Below are 20,327 nucleotides of genomic sequence, written 5' to 3' on the forward strand. Positions count from 1 at the left end.
TTTATGAGTAGCAGACGATCATTATATTTTATGGTGAAAAACATTGTAAAATTGTTTATAGGCACTACATAAATTATAGCCTTTACTCTCTAACATTTCAATGTTAGAGAAATATTGTCAAGACGAATCTAATGTGCATTATTGTTTTATATTTTCATATTGTCTCTAATTATTGTATAGTATAATACTGTACTATTAGTACTTAATAAACATCACTTCATTGTGATAATGACATCTTCATCATCACACTATAAAGAGTATAGAGTACAATTGTACATGAATAAATGATACACGAGACGATTTTCACAAGTTACTTGATAATAAACAACGATACTTGCTGATATCGTATACGTATATACAGAAGCAATACACTGTTAAGTGTTGAAATTATAGACGATCGTGAAACAAATTTCACAGAGAATACCTAGATTAGTTTTAACTTTTAACTGCGGTCGTGTTTCAGTATACTATCACAATATTATGGGCATAACTAGGAAGTGGGCTTAAAGATCTATAGTATTTCCAGACTTAAAATTAGCACTTTCAATATTTTATACAAAGATATTAAATAGTAAACATTTTTTTTCCCGAATTTCAAATTTCAATTCAATATTTTAGCATTCATATTTTGAAATATTTATTATTTTAGAATAATTATAGAATGATTTTATAATAATAATGTTTACCACAGTTCATATTGTCAATTATTATTAAAAAACAACAAAAAAGACGGTCTTCTTACTTTTATAAATCATTTCAAACAAGGTTGTAACTGAAAAACATTTTGGAGGAAAGAGGGCATTATTTTTAAATACCCTTTTCTTTTAACGTACAAATATAAAACCTCTTTATTTTCGTTATTAAAAACATAACTCGTCATTCCAATAATGAATTTACAGTAAAATTAATAATTTATACATTACACATTTTGACTACTTAAATTAGTAAAATATTTCTATCTTTTTGAAGAACAATTTATTTAGTATTTCTTCTGGATTCACTTTAATACTTTCATAGACACTTAATAAGGCTAGGTCATTTAATTAGTTTTATCTAAAAACGTTGCATACAATTTTTTCGCTCGTTTCCACGTTGATAGTGTTCTATCAGACGTTGCAGTTGAAACTGGAAATAACTAGTATCTTGATTTCAACCTTAATAATTATTTATTCGTTTCCTGAATTTAACAATTATTTTATTTTCATTTTGATTCCAAATTTTTAGTTTGCATAATAGATAATAAATCTATATTTATTTGTTTTTGAACAGAGGTGATATTATCAATCTAAAATAAATAAAAAAATATTATTTAAGTGATATATAGTGTGATAATTATTAGGTAAAATAATGAATTTGTAATATTTCCATTTTATATATTAATAAATAGTACAATTTTAATTTATCTTTTGACGTTTCGTAAAATCATTTTGTATTTAAATTCTTTTACTAATTTTCAAAAATGTATGTTGATAAAATCAACAGTAAAATAAACGTTAGAAAAGAGTTCTTTAATACACTTTACAATACTACAATCGTTAGTCATAATTTTCTTAAATAATTTGATTTTTGTACCCAACCTTCATTTTTATAGGTTCAGATAATTGGCAATATCTGTGAAAATCACCTATTATTCTCTTTTGTATGTAATATTTTACTAACTTATATTTTATCTATTAATCCTAATCTAAAATTACGACGTCGAAATAATAAGATGAAATGTATCATTTTATACTATTTTTAGAATTTAATTAATATTTTAAGAATAATATAAAATTATTCTTAAATATAATTTATTCAATAAACTATATTAATTACTAAAATTTTTCTACTTTTAAAAAATTTCATGAGAAGAGGAGTCCGGGTGTTGATTTCAAATTACTATCATACGTGAGTACAGTTTTTTTAAACATGTTGTGAATTGGAAATTAGTTAAGGATGTGTATATTACAACAATGGTTTATCTATTTTAAATATTTAACAAAGTATTATAAGAATTTAAATATAATCTAAATTCAGTTAGTTTTAGACAAACACGTACACTTTAAAAATAAGAAAAATAGTAAAATATTAAATAATAGAAATTGGAATCTACATAATATATTTATTACTAATTTATTATGTTCTTTTTTATTACTATTTAATAGATTTATCAGTGTATATAATATGAATTTGTAATAAAGAGAAAGATATACCTATAGAAAAAAAAAATACTAATATACAAATAATATAATAAATACTGAATTTTTTTTGTAATTTATAGCTAGTTTTTTTTTTTTTTTTTTTTTTAAGGACCCTTGGGTAAAAGTTAATTGATTTGATCGGTATTTATTAGCTGTTGAAAATTTTAAAATAGTAAATCATTCATTTTTATAATGGTATTTACAATATTAAATGTATTAATAATAGCGCATAAATTAATAAATTATAAATAAGTTTAATATAAAAATGATAAGGTACAGTTTCATAACGCAATTGTAAACGGAAATCATAGATAAAGGTAGAAGTTAGTTACATAGTTTGTTTCAGTTTTGTTTATACATATATTTTATGTCATTAAAATATTAAATAATAAGAAAAAAAGTAAATTATAATTATAAAATGTTATTCTTTAAAATAAATTCAGTTAAAATAATTATAGTAATCATGTATTTTTATGTTTGTTGTGCATTTTAAATAATTATACTTATTATTTCTATATCTATGGCTACACAGTATAAAATATAATCTGATCGGTTTTCTCTTACAAATTATTTTATTTTATGCATTATATTATCTCTCAAGTTTTACTTATGGCATTACACATAGGTAAAATGGTTTGGCTGTAATTAGATATTTATTTTAGATATTGGTTTTTCTATATTATGGTGAATCATAAAAATATAATAAACAATATCAATAGAAATGAAAACTTTTTAAATTGTAACTTTTATTTGAAACAGAAAGAAAGAAATTAATAAATAAAATAAAACTTTACTTAATGTTTTTAGAAAAATAATCTAAGTCAATAATTATTATATGTTTATACAAGCCATAAAATATATTTATATATATGATGAACAATTTTAGTGTACATTTATTATTTTCTACTGACAAGCTACTAATGCAGTTAAACTGTACTTTTAAATGTTCTTTCGAATAAATAATAATGCAAGTAGTTTATGACTTTATTAGAAAATAATAAACGTTATTTTATAATATTTGTTTTAAAAATTGTACTGTATTATATTATATTTATGAACAACACTCATTTTTCAAAGATTGTTTTTATCATATAATTATCGGACGCTGTATCGCTGTCACTTATCACTTTGCAATTAATTAAAATTTTTTTTTAGTATAAGCTCGACGCTTACAATATTGTTATATTACTCATGCTACTATAACGGCTTGATTAAAAAGAAAGTAGGAAAAAATATTTCTAGAGTTAAAAATACAAAGGTAAAGAGAGAACAATTATTATTTTTTTTCTTTATATATATATATATGTATATATTTTGTTTGTGTAAAATTTCTGGTTAAATTATTATCAAATTTTTATTTCAACAGTTGAGTTCAGAGGAGGATTTAATACAAATTAATTTGTGCTTGTATTCTAAGCAATCTAAACGACCCTTACTACGATCCGAAAAGAATTTTTGTTATCTCAATTTTACTATGTTATTATACACCTACTATAATTCTATCGATTATAAAAAATAGTAGTTTAAAGTTAGTAATTTTTCAAAATTTCTAAAATAAATTATAGATTTTAAAATAAGAAATAAAATAAACTGTTATACAATCTAAGTAAAAAATCGTGTACGTATTTAGGGTCTTACTATAAAAGCACTATAATTATTACTCTATAGTAACTACATTTAAAATAGCCAATAATTGAATTCTAAGTAGATACAAAGAGATAACAAACTAAGATTTTATTTTAAAACATACAATTAAAAATATGATAACACTATCGTAACATATGAACTTATTATTTTTTTAAATTCTTAAAAAAAAAAAAATCATTTTAAATTCAAGTTAGTAGGAAAAGCATAGTTAATAATATTAATAAATAATAATAAATAAAAATATAATTAGTATTGTATAGAATGATTAAGTAATTATTTGATTGTGTCGTATGGAATATTGAATTTTGAAATCGATTGATGGTTAATTAATATTTCATCATGGAATTCACGTAAGCCTACCGAAGCAGAACCTATTTATTGTAAAGTCGCTAACAATCCTCGGTGACCCGTCTTTAATTATAATAGGTATGTAGGAATAAACAATATCACAAATGTATGTACGTACAAATGTTAACCTTAATCGAATGACGAGCTACAGAAATAATTATCGTAATCAGTCAAATTGACAGACATATAAGCGCACCATATATATATATATATAATAATGAATATATATCGTATGTGGTATATGAAGTGGTCACATTTGCGCAAATGTACTCACTATAAATTATGGTCGTACATAATGCACTGCAGTTGTGACGGTAAATGGAACGATAGGGTTAGGAAATGATTTACAAGTTTCATACATCGTTATAGTAACTTACAGGTCTGTCGTTACATAATATTACATGTAATACCAAGAGCAGTGAATTTGTTGCATAATATGCAACTTGTTTTCTACCTACCCAGATTTAATATCACCCGAATAAATTATATGAAAAAAATATTTGTTTCAGTCGACTGGTAATCAAAAATAATATGAGGATTTTTTTATTGTTACAATTTTATTGAATGCATAAATTAAACAAATACAAAGCAATTAAGCCGAGAATGATTAAAATAAGTTTGAAATTTAAATACTACTATATGCAGCAGCTAGTGAATGTTCGCTGTATCATCATCTCTATTTATATACACCGTAAGCAAATAACATTTTAGTACGTGAGCACGGTACCAGTCAAATGGATTTTCATTAAATTACAGTGCATTATCGTTATTATGAAATCGATATCGGAACAAAATCGTAATGTTTGTACTGTTCTTACTTTAGTTTTCAAAATTACAAATATTGTGCAAAATTATGATAATGACACATAATATTTTAATCTCGTATAAATGCGGTATTACAAATAATATCTGCAGTGGTTGAATAACACACTGAAGTTTTGTATAATTTTAAAAAATAACAATTTTTCAAAGAAGTTTTTATTTTAGAAAATTCTACGTATATTATCCAAAAGCATTTGAAATCTTCTTTATATTTTTAATCTAATATAGAGGAGCGTTACTTAATTAAAAATTCTTTGGTAGAAAAAAAAATATATGCAAATAATTTGTATTTTGTTTATTTTTTCAAAAGTTAAAAATTGTTTATGGTTTTGGTGATTAAAAAAAAATTGCAAAAACAACTCATCTATGAAAAAAAAAAATCGAAGTTATCAGTTGACAGTTATCACACTATCTCAGAATATACTTTTTTGTATTAATTAGTAAACAAGAATTAGAATGGTTTTTATCAAAATATTATTCACTATTTTTTGTAACTTTACCATATACTAAAAGTCATAACTTACGTCTTTAAAAATGAATCTTTTTCTTTAAGACTTGGAATGATAAATATAAAATAGGTAAAATTATTCCATTTTTAAATTTTAAGTATTTTTTTGTAGTAGTAAAACGATACTATTGTTATCACAAAAAAAAAAAAAAATGTATGGGTAACAAAAATGTATCTCTCAGTACTACTATATCTCTTTACTACTTAGTAATGCATAAGTTATGATCATTTGATAAAATCATTATCAAATCATACTATTAATGGAAACATTTTACATTTTTAATTTTATGACACGAAAAACAATATTTTTATTATTATTTCGATAAAAATATTTTGCACGAGTGAAATGTTTTTTTTTTTTACAAAGCGTTTCAATTTTTGATAAAATGATATATTGTGATATGAGCGATGTGCGATATCTGTACCTGACTTTTCTATAAACTTGAATGAGTATATGAATAAAATATTATAATTTAAATATTACGTAGTATAAAATATTTACTGTAATAAAAACTGAAAAGTAACAGAAAAATACCATACTATGTGATATTAGCTACTAAAAAATAGACAACAAATTGAAATGTGATTGACAATATTATAAATATAAGAATAAAATTATATTATTACATAAATCTTTGTATACTTCATAAAATATGAGCAATTTCTATAAAATATAATTATAAAATAGAGATATACGTTTTTCAGTAATTTTATATAAATATAAAAATATTATAACTTATTTTCTCACCATGGTTATCTACTATATTATCACCTATCATCATAATAGATAAAGTTACTTTAAAGTGTAGTTCAGTCTGTAGTATACACTCATACAAAGTTTAAATTCATCAATGTCCATACAATAATATACAAATACGATTGAATAATACGTAACTTGACAGTTGCTACTATGCTATAATATATTTTACTAGATGTTGATAAAAAAAAAAAAATATATATATATAATTTAAAATTATTTAAAAATGTATTTCTGATGTATTACTTTTTATGAAAGAATTCAAAACGTATGCATCTATCTATTTTTAATTATTATTTTTATAAACTTGAATCTATTATCAAAATCATCTGTTATACCGATGAGTTATTTATTATTCTACAAAAACTTGTAATTTTATTGAATTATTAAAAACTTGGTGTATTTTTTGTAATAAAACACCAAAGGCGACCCGAGGGTATTATAATAATATTAATATAATCTAGAGTTGACAATTTTTGATAATAAACGTCGTCCATTTTTATAAAATACTCCGTTCAGACGAGAAAAAATTCACCGACACTTTTAATAGTTAACGATTTTGCATGTTCAAAACGTTTGCGCTAGAATAATCGCGAGTCAAAGGTTTAGTCGGAAATCATTGTTCTCGAGTGATTGTATACACCACAGTGTAGTAATAACACGACACAGTCAGTAACGGTACCTCTGACGATTATTTCCTTCCGGCCCATGTCTCTATACTTTAAAGAGGGAATAGTAGGTCGGAAATAAAAAAAAAAAAACCACACAAAAAATTCTAAAAACTTTAGACGCGCGTCTTCGACAACAACGTTTTATGATCACAGAATACGTGTTTTTGCGTTTGTATACGAGTGGGCAGATGCGAGGGGTAGACGGAACAGAGGTGTGTGGAAGCGGCCAAAAGAAGCCTAAGCGCATTAATATTCCGTTGGTGGAAGCAGCGGTGGGTGGCAAAAACTTTCTACCCACACACACACACGCACATCGAGAAACGCGCTTTGCAGTGAGACGGTGGTGGTCCAGATGGCGATGATAATGCGAACCGATTTGCTCAACGAAATTGTTGTATGCAGTGTAACTATATCGAGTATGTATAGGGTAGACGAAGAGAAGCAAGAATGGATTTACAAAAAAAAAAAAAAAATCAAATAAAAAATGATGAAAAATATAACAATAATAAGACTAACCAGATCCTATGATTATAATATATACATAAATATATTATTAATAACAATAGTAATACCATAGTATTGTATATTATTTTTTTTTTTATGTTTGACATCGTATAATAACAGCGACAGCCTATATAAAATTGTGTATTATTATCCGTTACCCGTAACCCGTTCTGCATTCATTAACGACAGAATGAAAAGCTTCGTCATTATACCGACATAACATACTTGCGTATTATATATAAATATTAACGGGATCAATAATAATGTAATATTTTTAGAATAACTAATAAAGTATTATATCACGCGTGTCGATTTCTTCCAAACGATTTCATATTCACGTACGGCGATTTTTCGCATCGACCGATCTATATCGTATCACATTACCGGAAGTCCAACCAGATTTATACAATACAAAATTGGTCATTTTTGAGTTACACGTGTTTTCCGATACCTATACATAATATTATGACATGTGTATAACGCATACTAAAATCAACGCAATTATACAATTTTTTAGTATTGAATTATTCTGTATTCAGTATGTTTAAGTGCCAATGCAATAGTAATTTCCAAAATTATACAGCCATATATTTAAATATAATGAATTAAATATACTGTTAATATAATTAGAGCCACGACTGGAGATTTCCACGTTACAGAAGTTAATGGCGTTTTCCCAAAAAGACATTGATATGTAGAAGCTATTAAATGATTAGGTTATAACATATTAACATATTATATTATAAAGTTATGACAATTTTACATTCAATTTTTTTGTAAAAATAATGTATAATATGTCTGTTATGGCAGCGTTATCGTATTTACATTTCATATTAATGGTTGTAGGCTATTCAAATCAAAATATTCAGAAATTAAAGCGTAATACAATACGTAATGTACAACCAGAAATGTCTAGAGTTAATTTGGCGTTTAAATGTTTGAAGTAAAGTTTTAAAGATGTTAGATTAAAACTAAATATAAAATGGATACCGGATGATTAATATTGAATTTTATCTAAAGTATAAGTTATGATCGTTTTAACTACTTTGTTCTAAACATGTTAAATAGTAATAATTACTTATATATCTATAATAATTTTGTATTTGCATAATATTTTAAATTTTAATACGAAATTGATCGTGATTTCGGTCGATGTTTTCTCCGCACATGATCATTTCATTCTATCTACGAGTCGAGCAATGTAGTAAAAAGGTTATATGGAGAAAGTGTGCAGTCGTAATGCGATTTTCCGATTGGTAATTATGCGAGGACTTGCGCCAACCCTGCTGATCACTGTACTGTATAATATAAAGGCAGCCAGTGTTAATTTTCTGTGCAGGATGAAAACCACGTATCTCCGTTGGTTTTTGTTCCGAATATCTATACCTATATATATATGAATATTTATGCAGGATAGTAGTGTTATTCTCGCATGGTTGTTTTTTTCACTTCGTTTCACCCTCATGATTTTTTACGATCGTATCGGCGATTATCGCCTTCCCGTTTTACTATCGTTCCACAGTGGGTTTTCGCCGCAAAAGACGAGTATCCACCCGGGAAAAACGAAAAAGTTTTATTCTTGCAGACGATCTATATAAAATAGGTATATACTCGTACACAAGACCTTATATACATATAAAGTACATAAAGCTGACCGAGTCCTTGTCGTTATGTATATAGGTGTAATCGTACCCGGAGGAGCGAAATGTTATAATATATGCACACGGAAACGGTTAAAAATGTGTTTTACGAGAGAAAGAGATTCGATCATTCGGCTTGCGATTGGAACGGCTGCGTACCTACATAAAGTTTTAGTCAGAAATGAAAAAGGTCGTCATAACATTAAACTGCTGCAACGACTTCGAATTATACCGTATTCGGTCAATGATCGACGCATACTGTGCATCGTTTGAAAAAAAAAAAAAAAAAAAAAAAACTAAAATCCAGATTTCTTTAGGATGGAACGCGATCGAAAAACATATGTCTGTTGAAGCCAAACAATGGTAGAATCAGAAAAGAAATAGTAACTAGTAAGTATATAAAATGACACAAAAATGGATAACTAAGCAACATTTTTACAGAGTCCATAAATACATTCTTAATTTTTATCAGCAACTATGAGGGGGAAAAAGTAGCTTGTACCTAATTAAAATATTTTTAACGTAAAAAGAAGTATTCCATCGTCTCTAATCTAACTTAAATAGGTACTGTATTATTTTGGTACGATTCTCGGTAATACCATATTATAATATAATATCTAAACATTCACATGATTTATTACATTATGTGGTATTAAACCATGACAGTTATACGTGATTGTTGATATGAATAAAATAATTACTTTAAGTCTAAAAAAAATCTATTGCTCATCCACGACGAACATCATTAAAAGGCTGGAGATAAAAATACGACCTCTCCGAACTTCGGTGTGATAACTAGATAAATTTTCTGATTTATTAGTTTACTGTTGTGCAGCATTTTCCTACCAAAAAAATAAATACAAGTGTACAATTTTTTATTCATGTTTTAGATTCGTCTATTTAAAATAATTATATTTTAATACATCAAAAAAAAAAAATTATAAATATATGTAAGTTTATTGACTTATTGTATTGCGTATGGGAATATAATATAAACTTAATCGTTTGAGACTGCATTTTCAATTTTTACTTCTTTTTTTCCTCTTTGGAGATATATACATGTAGTATGTTTTCGATGTACATTCAATTTAATTATTTATGTATTAAAATGTTTAGTTATAACTTATAATAATTAAGATAAGTGCAATGCTTTACGAATGCTGTTTAGTCGCCGGCGGTGCGAGTAGTATAACATTGAATTTATTATAGAATGTATTAAGTTGTAGATTTTAAATTTTTATATTCATCGTCACGAAAATGTGAAAAGAGTATTAAAGAAACGACTTTTATTCAAATTATATGATATGATTATATAATATTTTTAATAATTATTATAGCCCATAGGTATATCATGCATCATTGGTCACCGCGATTGTTAACAATGATATCCGATATATTGGGTATAATAGCGGTGTACATTTCATTTCCGTGGTAAGGCTAGTTTTTTTAACACGGCCGAAAAAATGAAAATCCGTTTGCTTTGGGGGGTTAACGATAAAACAACGGTGCTTTGCGTTTACAGTATATAATAATAATATATACGCACACATATAAACCGTTGCGGAAAAGAGGCAAAATAATAAATATTTCCGAGCACGTAAAACCGGATTTTCGGTTCCCGCGGCGACAATTCACCCCTTCCTCGTATCCTCCCCATAACCCATCACAGCAAAGCCACCGTCACATCCGGGGCATTTTATTTTATTTTTTTAAATATCCCGCCGCACTCGTCCCGCATAAACGACCATACATAAACCGAATGGCCCTCCATATCCCGGGCAGGCGAGCTGCTGCGATCACGCGCCCCCCCGCCAACTGCTGCAGGTTGTTTTTCTTCTTCAACCCCATGGACAAGAATATGCGGGGTATTTGAGACGAGCAAACATTTATGGGGCTTGTACGCAAGTGTGTGCAGCGTGTATTTCTTTTTCGCGTTTCGCGCCCGACGGCAATCGCGCGCGCCGGAAGCGACTGTATATATCCCGGAACGTAGTGTGTACAAATAAAACGTTACATTTCCACCAGGAACCGTTTTATTATTGTTATTAGTTTTAGTAGCGGCGAAAGAGCGAGACATCATGCCCACCCTTCATTTCTTCTCACCCACACATCATCGCCGAGGACCTAATGTCTCGGAATGCGCGTCTCGCAAGGAGGTGACGCGTACGTGTATATAAATAAATTATAATATATATGTATGTATGTATATAAAATAAAATATATACTTATATACAAGTAAATACATACCTATAACAAACTATGTACATATACTTCCGTACACGTAGGTGAAGAGTGAATCTTATGTGGAAAAAAAAACTAGACCGGAGTAAAGTATGTTCATGCGAAAAAAAAAAATACTTTTCTGTGTTTACAAATTGAACAGGCAGCATTTTTTTATGTTATTTTTTTCTCTTCCAAAACACCTGTATATAATATTATATACATACGTATATATGGTGCGTTCGCGTCAAAGGCTTACGCTGGAAGTATTTAGCGAATAAAGTCAGCGAATCCGGAAACGGGCCAGAGGTGGATGGTAAATTGTGTTAGTGGCGTAAGAAGCGTATACGCTATGTAATGCGCACGATTCGGGATCGACGTGAAAACTTTGTAAGCGCCCCAGGGTAACGCATTAAATGCGCGTACGGTATACATACACACACGCACACAAATATCTATCTATCTATATTCTATATTATATATATATATATGTACGTATATAGTAGGTACATACTTTGTCTTACACAGCCCGGATTCTTGCATGTCGCCACTGCTATTATCGCACACGAATTATACACATAAAGATATTATTATCTTTATATTTACACTGTATAGACTTTTGAAAGCGAATAAACAACGACGCGCGTGCGGATGTGTGTGATTTTCTATACGCATTGCATATTATATTACGTATTGTGGACTTACCGTTATTAAATATTAAACTTTTATAATATACGAGGTGTATGCAGATACGAATATGTATAATGTATGTATATATGAATGAATTGATTTTTTTTTCAACGTAAGACACCCTTTTTCAACCATTTTTGCTCTACATTTTAATATTACACAATGTTAAAAAAGTATATTATATTTTATGTTTTATTATAATTGTTTAATTTGTAGATTTGTGGAGTAGTATAATTTCAAATAACTTAACCGCTACTGTAACATACTTGTACTTATAGTAGTCTAAAACATTCGATACTTAAAAAAATATTTAGATATTAAATATTACAAAATAATTAAAATACGACAAGAATTAGGTGTTAAAGTTGACGATCTCATTTAAAATGTTTACTTTTATGTCGACAATTTACAAACAATAAATTATGAGTGGCTATGTAAAAAAGTTATTACAAATTCTTCTATCAACAAAACTAATGAAATAGTTTTGTGAAAATTTCAAGCAGATGATCAAATTTTTAATTTCATTGAGAGTGTCGTGAATTCAGATAAGGCTGTCAATATTATCTTCGATAATTTTTAAATAGTTTGAAATGTTTGAATTTATCAGAAAATCTTCCTCATCAATTGATAATAAAAAAAGAAATTGTGTAATTATTTTATTGAAAAACATGAATCCACTAAGATTTTTAAGTGGTACCAGATTGCAAGTGAAAGGTTATAAAAATAATATTATGAAAACGAAAATTTAAACTGGCCCTGCGGCCGGCGAGGATGCACTAATACTACGAATTCTGATAATTCTGACAGATTACCATTCCAATTTGAAAGAATACAATTTCCATTAAAAAATTGTTTTGAAAAAACGATAAATAATGCTCAAAGGAAATCATTTAAATTCGTTGGAGTTAAATTGAAAAAGAGTTGTATTGTCTTTGCCAACTTTATGTTGCTTCATCTCAAGTCGGTAAAAAAAAAAAAAAAAATTATAATTCATTCTACTTTTGCCCGAAAAAAGAACAGCATATTATGTCATGTATTCAGAGGTTTTAATTTGATCTATTTTCACTAAACTAAAAAAAGTTGATTATATTAATTTATTTCGTTTTTCACGAAAATGTATAGAGTAATGTATAGTGTATACATAAGAAAAAATATGTATTATATAAGTAAATTTTTTATTAATCACAATTTCTAATTTATTTAAACTTTTTTTAAAACTAATTTTGTTTAATTATTATGTTACTTTTGAAGTAAACAATAGCGTTAAAGAGAGTAAAATAAAAATGCATTCCAATTTATATAAATAAAGTGAAAATGAGAATTTTTTTATACCGATGAACTCTTGAACCACTCATCTAATCGTCGCGTATTTTTTATTTAACGATAGAGTGAATTGCAGGAATATGGCATTTAATATTAATACATTGAACAGAGATGTGCTGTAATAAATCGCTTTTAATAGTTGTATCGTTTTTTGTAAATTTCAACCAGTCTCATATTGTTATATAACAATAATTGCTGCTATTACTCGTAAATTAAATTAAACTAATATTTGCCTTTGTGTTAAAATAAAAAACGCACCGTGAATATTTATATTTTGTATGAAAAAATCCAATGTTGATTAAAAGTTCATTTACGCTATCATAAATTAAATGAATAATGTAAAAGTGGTGATATATAGGTATATTGTAAATCAAGAATGTTAAAATAAATATTACACTTTTTAATTACAATATAAAATTGTTAAAAACATTTATCTTGTGTTAAAAATTTTCAAAATTAGATAAAATCTATAGTGTAGTGATATGATATAGGTATACTTCAAAATATCCTCGTAAAAATAAATAATAATAAAATATAGTTGTTAAACAAAAAACTTATTGGTATAAAATTATTAAAAATACTATATTACAATTTACAGTATTTAAAAATAAAATTATAAATAAATAATAAAATATGTTTTTTGTTAATTATTTTAAGATCTCAATTAAGTAATAAAAATACCAAATTATGTTAAATATATTTGATACATTTATTGTTTTTAGTTTAATTTTAACCTTTTACAACTGCATTTAATTATTTGTTAACATTCTTAGATTTTCACCTTTTTTTTTTTAATGAGATCCTCTAGCTGTCTGTTGTTCAAATTCACTTTTTGCAGACCTTGTTTTTAGTTTTAACACGTCGAAAAATTTTTACTCTGTTATTTGATTAGTCGTCAGTGTAAAATCAAATGATATGTCCTATCCCTCTATCTCTCTACTGAACTTTTTTATCATAGGTGAGCATTGTATCACTGCATTAAATATAATTTATCAGTTGATTATTCTATGATGAACTACTCATAATTATAAAAACAATTGAAATTTTTGAAATTTTTGTTTAACATAATAATTGTAAGAAATAAAAAACAAAAATATTGTATTTTTACTATTTTTTATCGTTTTATTTTTTTAAGTTAAGTAACTTATTTACACAATAAAATAAATTTTTAATTTCATATTTTGAAACAGAAAATTATTTGAAGTATTTACGCATGTGTAAATCAAATTTTGGAAAAGTAGTTATATATAACCTATTCAGCTATAGGTGTTTAAAGTTTAGATGAGCAGGATAAAGTGGCATAGGGGAACCCATAAATTATTAGTCCACTTTTCGACTCATCTTAACTATATTACCTGCATAAAAACACAAAGTTAAAATTTTTAATAATATTGCTTAAAAATATTTTTTTCACAAAAATTTTAATTTACATTTTATTTTTATTTACTTATTAAGCTACTTAAAAAAAGTTATCAGTTTCTTTGTTCTCTCGTTGTATGCGCTTTTTTATCGATGTATAAATTCTATACTATACACTGGCACTCGAGTCGGCCTTGTTTGTAATAAATCAATGCATAAACTTGCATAGATTCAATGTATAGTTTAAATATTTTGCCTGAATAACATGCGTAATGACGGAGATAATAATAATCAGCCATTAAAAAGGTGAATATAATATATTTAATAAACGTGTATTCATATAAAAGACTATTTTCTTCTGAGAACGAATGTTCTTCAGAGAGTTACAAATTCACATTTTACTATTATTTATTATGCGTAAAATTTACTATAGCTAAAACTCTAAAAACGGAATTATTTTTCTTACACTGAATAATGATTAAATAATTATCACCTTTTTACTATTACCCGTTACTTTGAAATATTACCCTTTATTTTTACACTTTAAAAATGTAACAAATTATTCTAATACACATCGGTTAATAATATTATAACCTGATGTGTATTATAAATTAAATTTACTATTTTTATGTGAACTAACAAAAATTTCTTAATCATCTAACTACCCTTATTTTAAATAAAATATTTCAGATGTTTAAATTATTTGTAAAAAAATGACAAATTATACAATTAAAATCAATTAAATAATATGAGCATTATTTTTTAGTTCAGTTAAATTTGAATTCGATATTTTGAAAAGTTTGAATATAGTACTTAAGTAAAATATTATTTAAAACTCAAATTATGTTTACTATATTTTCTAAAAAAGTGTTTGGTGTACATATATTTTGAAAATTTTATAAAATTGACATAAATACGAAGATTTTTGTAATGTATCGAATTGATATTATTCTGATTTGTTGATTTATATTAAAATGTAATCTATTTTTCCATTTATTTGAAGAAACTGCAATAAAAGTTGTCAATAAAATGCTATTAAATTAATAAAAATAATTGAACTGAAAAATAAACAAATTTTGATATTTATACTTTATTTAAATTTATAAACCGTATGAAATTATTATTTGTATTACGTAACAATTTTAAGATATAAATACAATTTGTTTTACTTATAGTCGATAAGTGTATTTTATATAGTTAGTTTATATAAAACACTCTCCAACTGATTAACATGAACAGTTCTTGTAAGTAGATTAAATTATTTTATAGGTTAAAGAAAGTAAGTTTCTTACAAATGTCATATACATATAACAAGTCAACAAGATAGTAATTGGTTAAATTTGATATATGTTTAAGTTGTTTAACGATTTAATATCCTTACAGACATTTAACATACTCATTTATTTTTATTTATTCTTTATTTTGAATTAAGCTAATTTAATTTTGTATAACTGGGTTTTATTGTTGAAATAATCTGGTTTATATTAATAATATCTTTAATCTTGATGTAAAAAATGAAATTATTTTGTTGTATAATTACATATTAGACGATAAAAATATGAAAAATAAATTAAATCGTTGTACAGATTTGTCTGTGTTTAAGAAAAAATACACTTTCCATACATGTAAAAAAGCAATTATTATCATTAAAATAAAATAGTTAAAATATAATGTTCACAAAAAGTTAAGTTAAGTTTGAATGACAAATAGTTTATTAAAAAAAAAAAAAAATTATTTTTAGATATTATTTTATTACTAATATTGTCAGATTTCTCATATCAATGTTTCTATCAATTTATTATAAACCGCAGAAAAATTCTAGAAGCTATACACAATTAATCTTTTTTTTTTATTAGATAAAATAGAATATTTAAAATCTGTAATACTATTAATCTAGGTGTATGAAGAAGCTAAAAAAAAATGGTAAGTATTACTATACAGAAAATACAATGTATTATCAATAACAATTTTGTAATAGTGATTCAAGTAAATCATTATTTTAGTATATATAAAATACAATATAACATATTAAGTGTATTTGGTTGTCATAAAAATAAAATAATAAACTTCATATTGCCTTAAGTAAAATTCAATTGAATATTTTCTTCCATAATATTTCAATTTTTAAATTCCTAAGGGGGATAGTAAATGTTTATTAAACAAAATAGTTAGGAAATTGTTCATAATATAAGCACTCGTTGGCGATTCTGGTTTGGATACTTTTTATTACAAATAAAAATACTCTTCAGTTCAAGAATTTAATAAAAGTTTAAATGAACTCAAATAATACTACCAAAATCGGTTTTTAAGCTAAATGATTATTTTTCTTGTATTAAAATGTCTATAGATTAAAATATTATTATCGAACACCATTATGCTAAATTAAAATTATTTCAAGACATTATTAGTGTGGCACATAATAATTATATAACCATATTAGTTATTAATATTTTATTAGGAAAAACAATTTTCCTGGGAACTGCTGCAATGTTAGGTATAAATATCCCCATAATACCCTATCGTTTGTCCTGGTCTCAAGCGTAACTATTGTTCAAGCCATTCGAGGTGAACGCCGTATTCTCAGTGCAAATGTCCAGTCATTTAAATTAATAACTGTACCTAGGTATCCATCGCCAACGTGCTAATTGGACAACGATGTCGTCCTGGGAGATCCAAAGGATCATTACTCACACTCATGTTTTATGCCCACCGCTAAGTCATGGCCAGGACGGTGTATTGTCAGGATTATATTATTATTAATAATGAGGATAAGAAACTCGGTGCGCAGGTATACCACGACAACGACGACGGTCGACTTAATGTTTAGCCCGCGTGACGATTGCGGTACGATGGTGGAAAAGGAATACGAGCCCGCCGGGAATTGTTTTTCGTTTCTTTTCTTACCCAATGGACGCATCGAAATGTTTTTCGGATTTTTTATTCTTTTAACTTGTGTAACCATTTTATATATTCGCGTGTTTTGTATAAATCGAAAAAAAAAACCGAACAAAGTTCTCGTTATATAGTTTACGAACGGTTATTGTGTATAGCAGTAATAAGTTGTGATCTACTCTTTTATATATAATATGTTCTGCAGTAATTTATTGCTAAGCACTGCAGTAGAGTGATCGGAGTTACCGTTCAATTAAAATATTATTCGATTTTATTCTTTAAGAAGTTTAAGACAAGATTTAAATTTGGAAAGTTTTATCAAATAATGAATTGATGGCTGATGGCTTATAAACGTCAAAGCCATCGAAAAAATTCAAAAATCTATTACACGAATAATACCCAAATTGGATTAACAAAAGAATGAAAAAAAAAAACAAAAAAATATTTGTATTGATTATACAACACAATATCGTTTGTCGGTTTTGTATTGCTCACAAAAACGTGTTACATTTTACCGTATCGATGTAATCGAACAGCACAACTGGAACTGAAATGACCTATATGTTTCTAAAGATTCGAAACTTTTATCTGACGCATACGTATAATATACAATACATAGGTATATAAGTATTTAAATATTAATATATTTAATATATACATATATTTACAAATGCATAAGATCTATATATTTTGTATACCTACTTATAAAACTATATGTTTACGAAGGAAAATACAAAAACATGGTATCTAACTTCTATTATAATACGAGTGTTGTTAAACTTAATATGAACTGTGAATCAAATATACAGTAGACATGTACTTACTAACTGCGTGGAATGGTATATGTATGTATGTGATTGTATAGTGTTTGATATTGTTGGCCGATGACAATAAAACGAAACGAGAGAGCGAGAGCTTCAAGAATAATAGATGAAGACTACGTGAGCTAGTCCGTAAAACTTGCTAATCCCAAGATATAGCTAAGGAATATGAAGCTTATACTTGTTTGTCAAGTACATTGAAGTCTGTTCTTTCCACTGTAGCAATCATCCGGCTCCTTATCCATATCGACGTGCATGTTGCAAATCGCATCCCGGGGATTCGTTATTGTCGGCATTATCGTCTGCTGCTGTAAATCTGACGTCAATTTATTCTGACATTTCCGGCATATATATTTTTACGCGGTGATGACGCTTTCAACAAATTCGTGTGCGATTATTTCCCGTGGTTATCATTGTAAAAAAAAAACCTGCATACACTCGATTTCGTGATGTATAATAATATCGATTTATTGCGGCGGGTCATACGTATTATACGTACCTATATATTATACAGCGAGGTACTTATAAATACACCAATCGGCTGTAATATATTTTATAGTCGGCGTACTGATGATAAGGATGGATTTGGAATTTATGTATTTACAAGTTTAAACCGTTAATTCGTTTACATTCTATATACTTACGAATATCTAATAATACATTACATATGTTATTCGAAACATTTTGTAAATGTTTAGTTAGAACGCGGCAATTACGATGTCGAGTGACAAACAGCGACAAAATACTTGATTAGATTGTTTTTCTTATCTGAAATTCCGCGAATATACCATTTTTAATTATTATGTTATAAAATGTCATAGATCTTATAATGATGTCTGTCATGATATTTTGGAGCAGTAAAAAATAATTCGATTTTTAGCTTATTCAACATATTTTCTGGTTTGAAGAGATTTAAAGTCAAACATTCTTAATAATTTTTAAAGTTCTGAAAAAAAAAAAAATGTAAGAAAAATAGAAATTTTCAGGGAAAATCAGGATAAGAATTAAATATTATATTTACTTAATACGTCATGTCCTTTAATGGATTTTTTAAACCAATTATGTTATATATAAAATACATTTTTAATATTTTACAGTATAATACAATATTAAAATTTAATAATAAGGGGATTATAATAATTAATAACTATTGAAGCATACTTGAAAATTAGTTATGCAATATATAATTGTATCTTTCCTCGACTTGGAATTTAATAATAAATTAAATTTAGTACCTTATTAATTTAAGCAAAAACATATTCTTCCATATATTTTTAAATTTTGTGTAGTTACAGTAAACAAAGTTCATATTTTGTAATGATTTTATTAACATAAATAAATATAAATTATGAATATTACCATATTCTTAAAATAAAATAAATATGTAACTACTTGTCACTTTTAAATATAAAATAAACAACTTTTTTTTTTTTATGTTGAAATACTTAAATTAGTAATAAACTACATCTTTAAAACTTCATTTTATACTGACTTTTGATGAAAGTTGAAGTAAAAAAAATGTAATTATCTATGTACATATTTTGCCATTTTATCAAGAAAGTTTTCAGGACAATATGGTTAAATGGCATTAATTTTAGTAATTTAGAATTTTATCATAAATTTTCAAAAACATCTTATATATAAAATATGTGCATTTAGATATTATTGCTTACCGTATAGGTAGTATTACATATTAACTCAAAATTTTACTGTTAAGTGTAAACATATTTTTAGCCACAATTATTACAGATTAATCAATGTTTTCTTAATGTCATTTTTGAATCCACTAATTCTTCCCTTGAATTCAAGCAGCTGTTGGATCGAAAGGGTACATTCTAATATGATTTAATCTGACAGTGTATCCCATTTTTTCCCGCTCTTTTGTACAATGCTTGAGGCCAACAAAAAGGTGCTCGTCAGTATGAGACGGTATAAAAATACGAGG

Source organism: Melanaphis sacchari, unplaced genomic scaffold (genome assembly GCF_002803265.2).
Source record: "Melanaphis sacchari strain LSU unplaced genomic scaffold, SCAv2.0 Contig146_pilon_pilon, whole genome shotgun sequence".
NCBI classification, from domain to species: domain Eukaryota; kingdom Metazoa; phylum Arthropoda; class Insecta; order Hemiptera; family Aphididae; genus Melanaphis; species Melanaphis sacchari.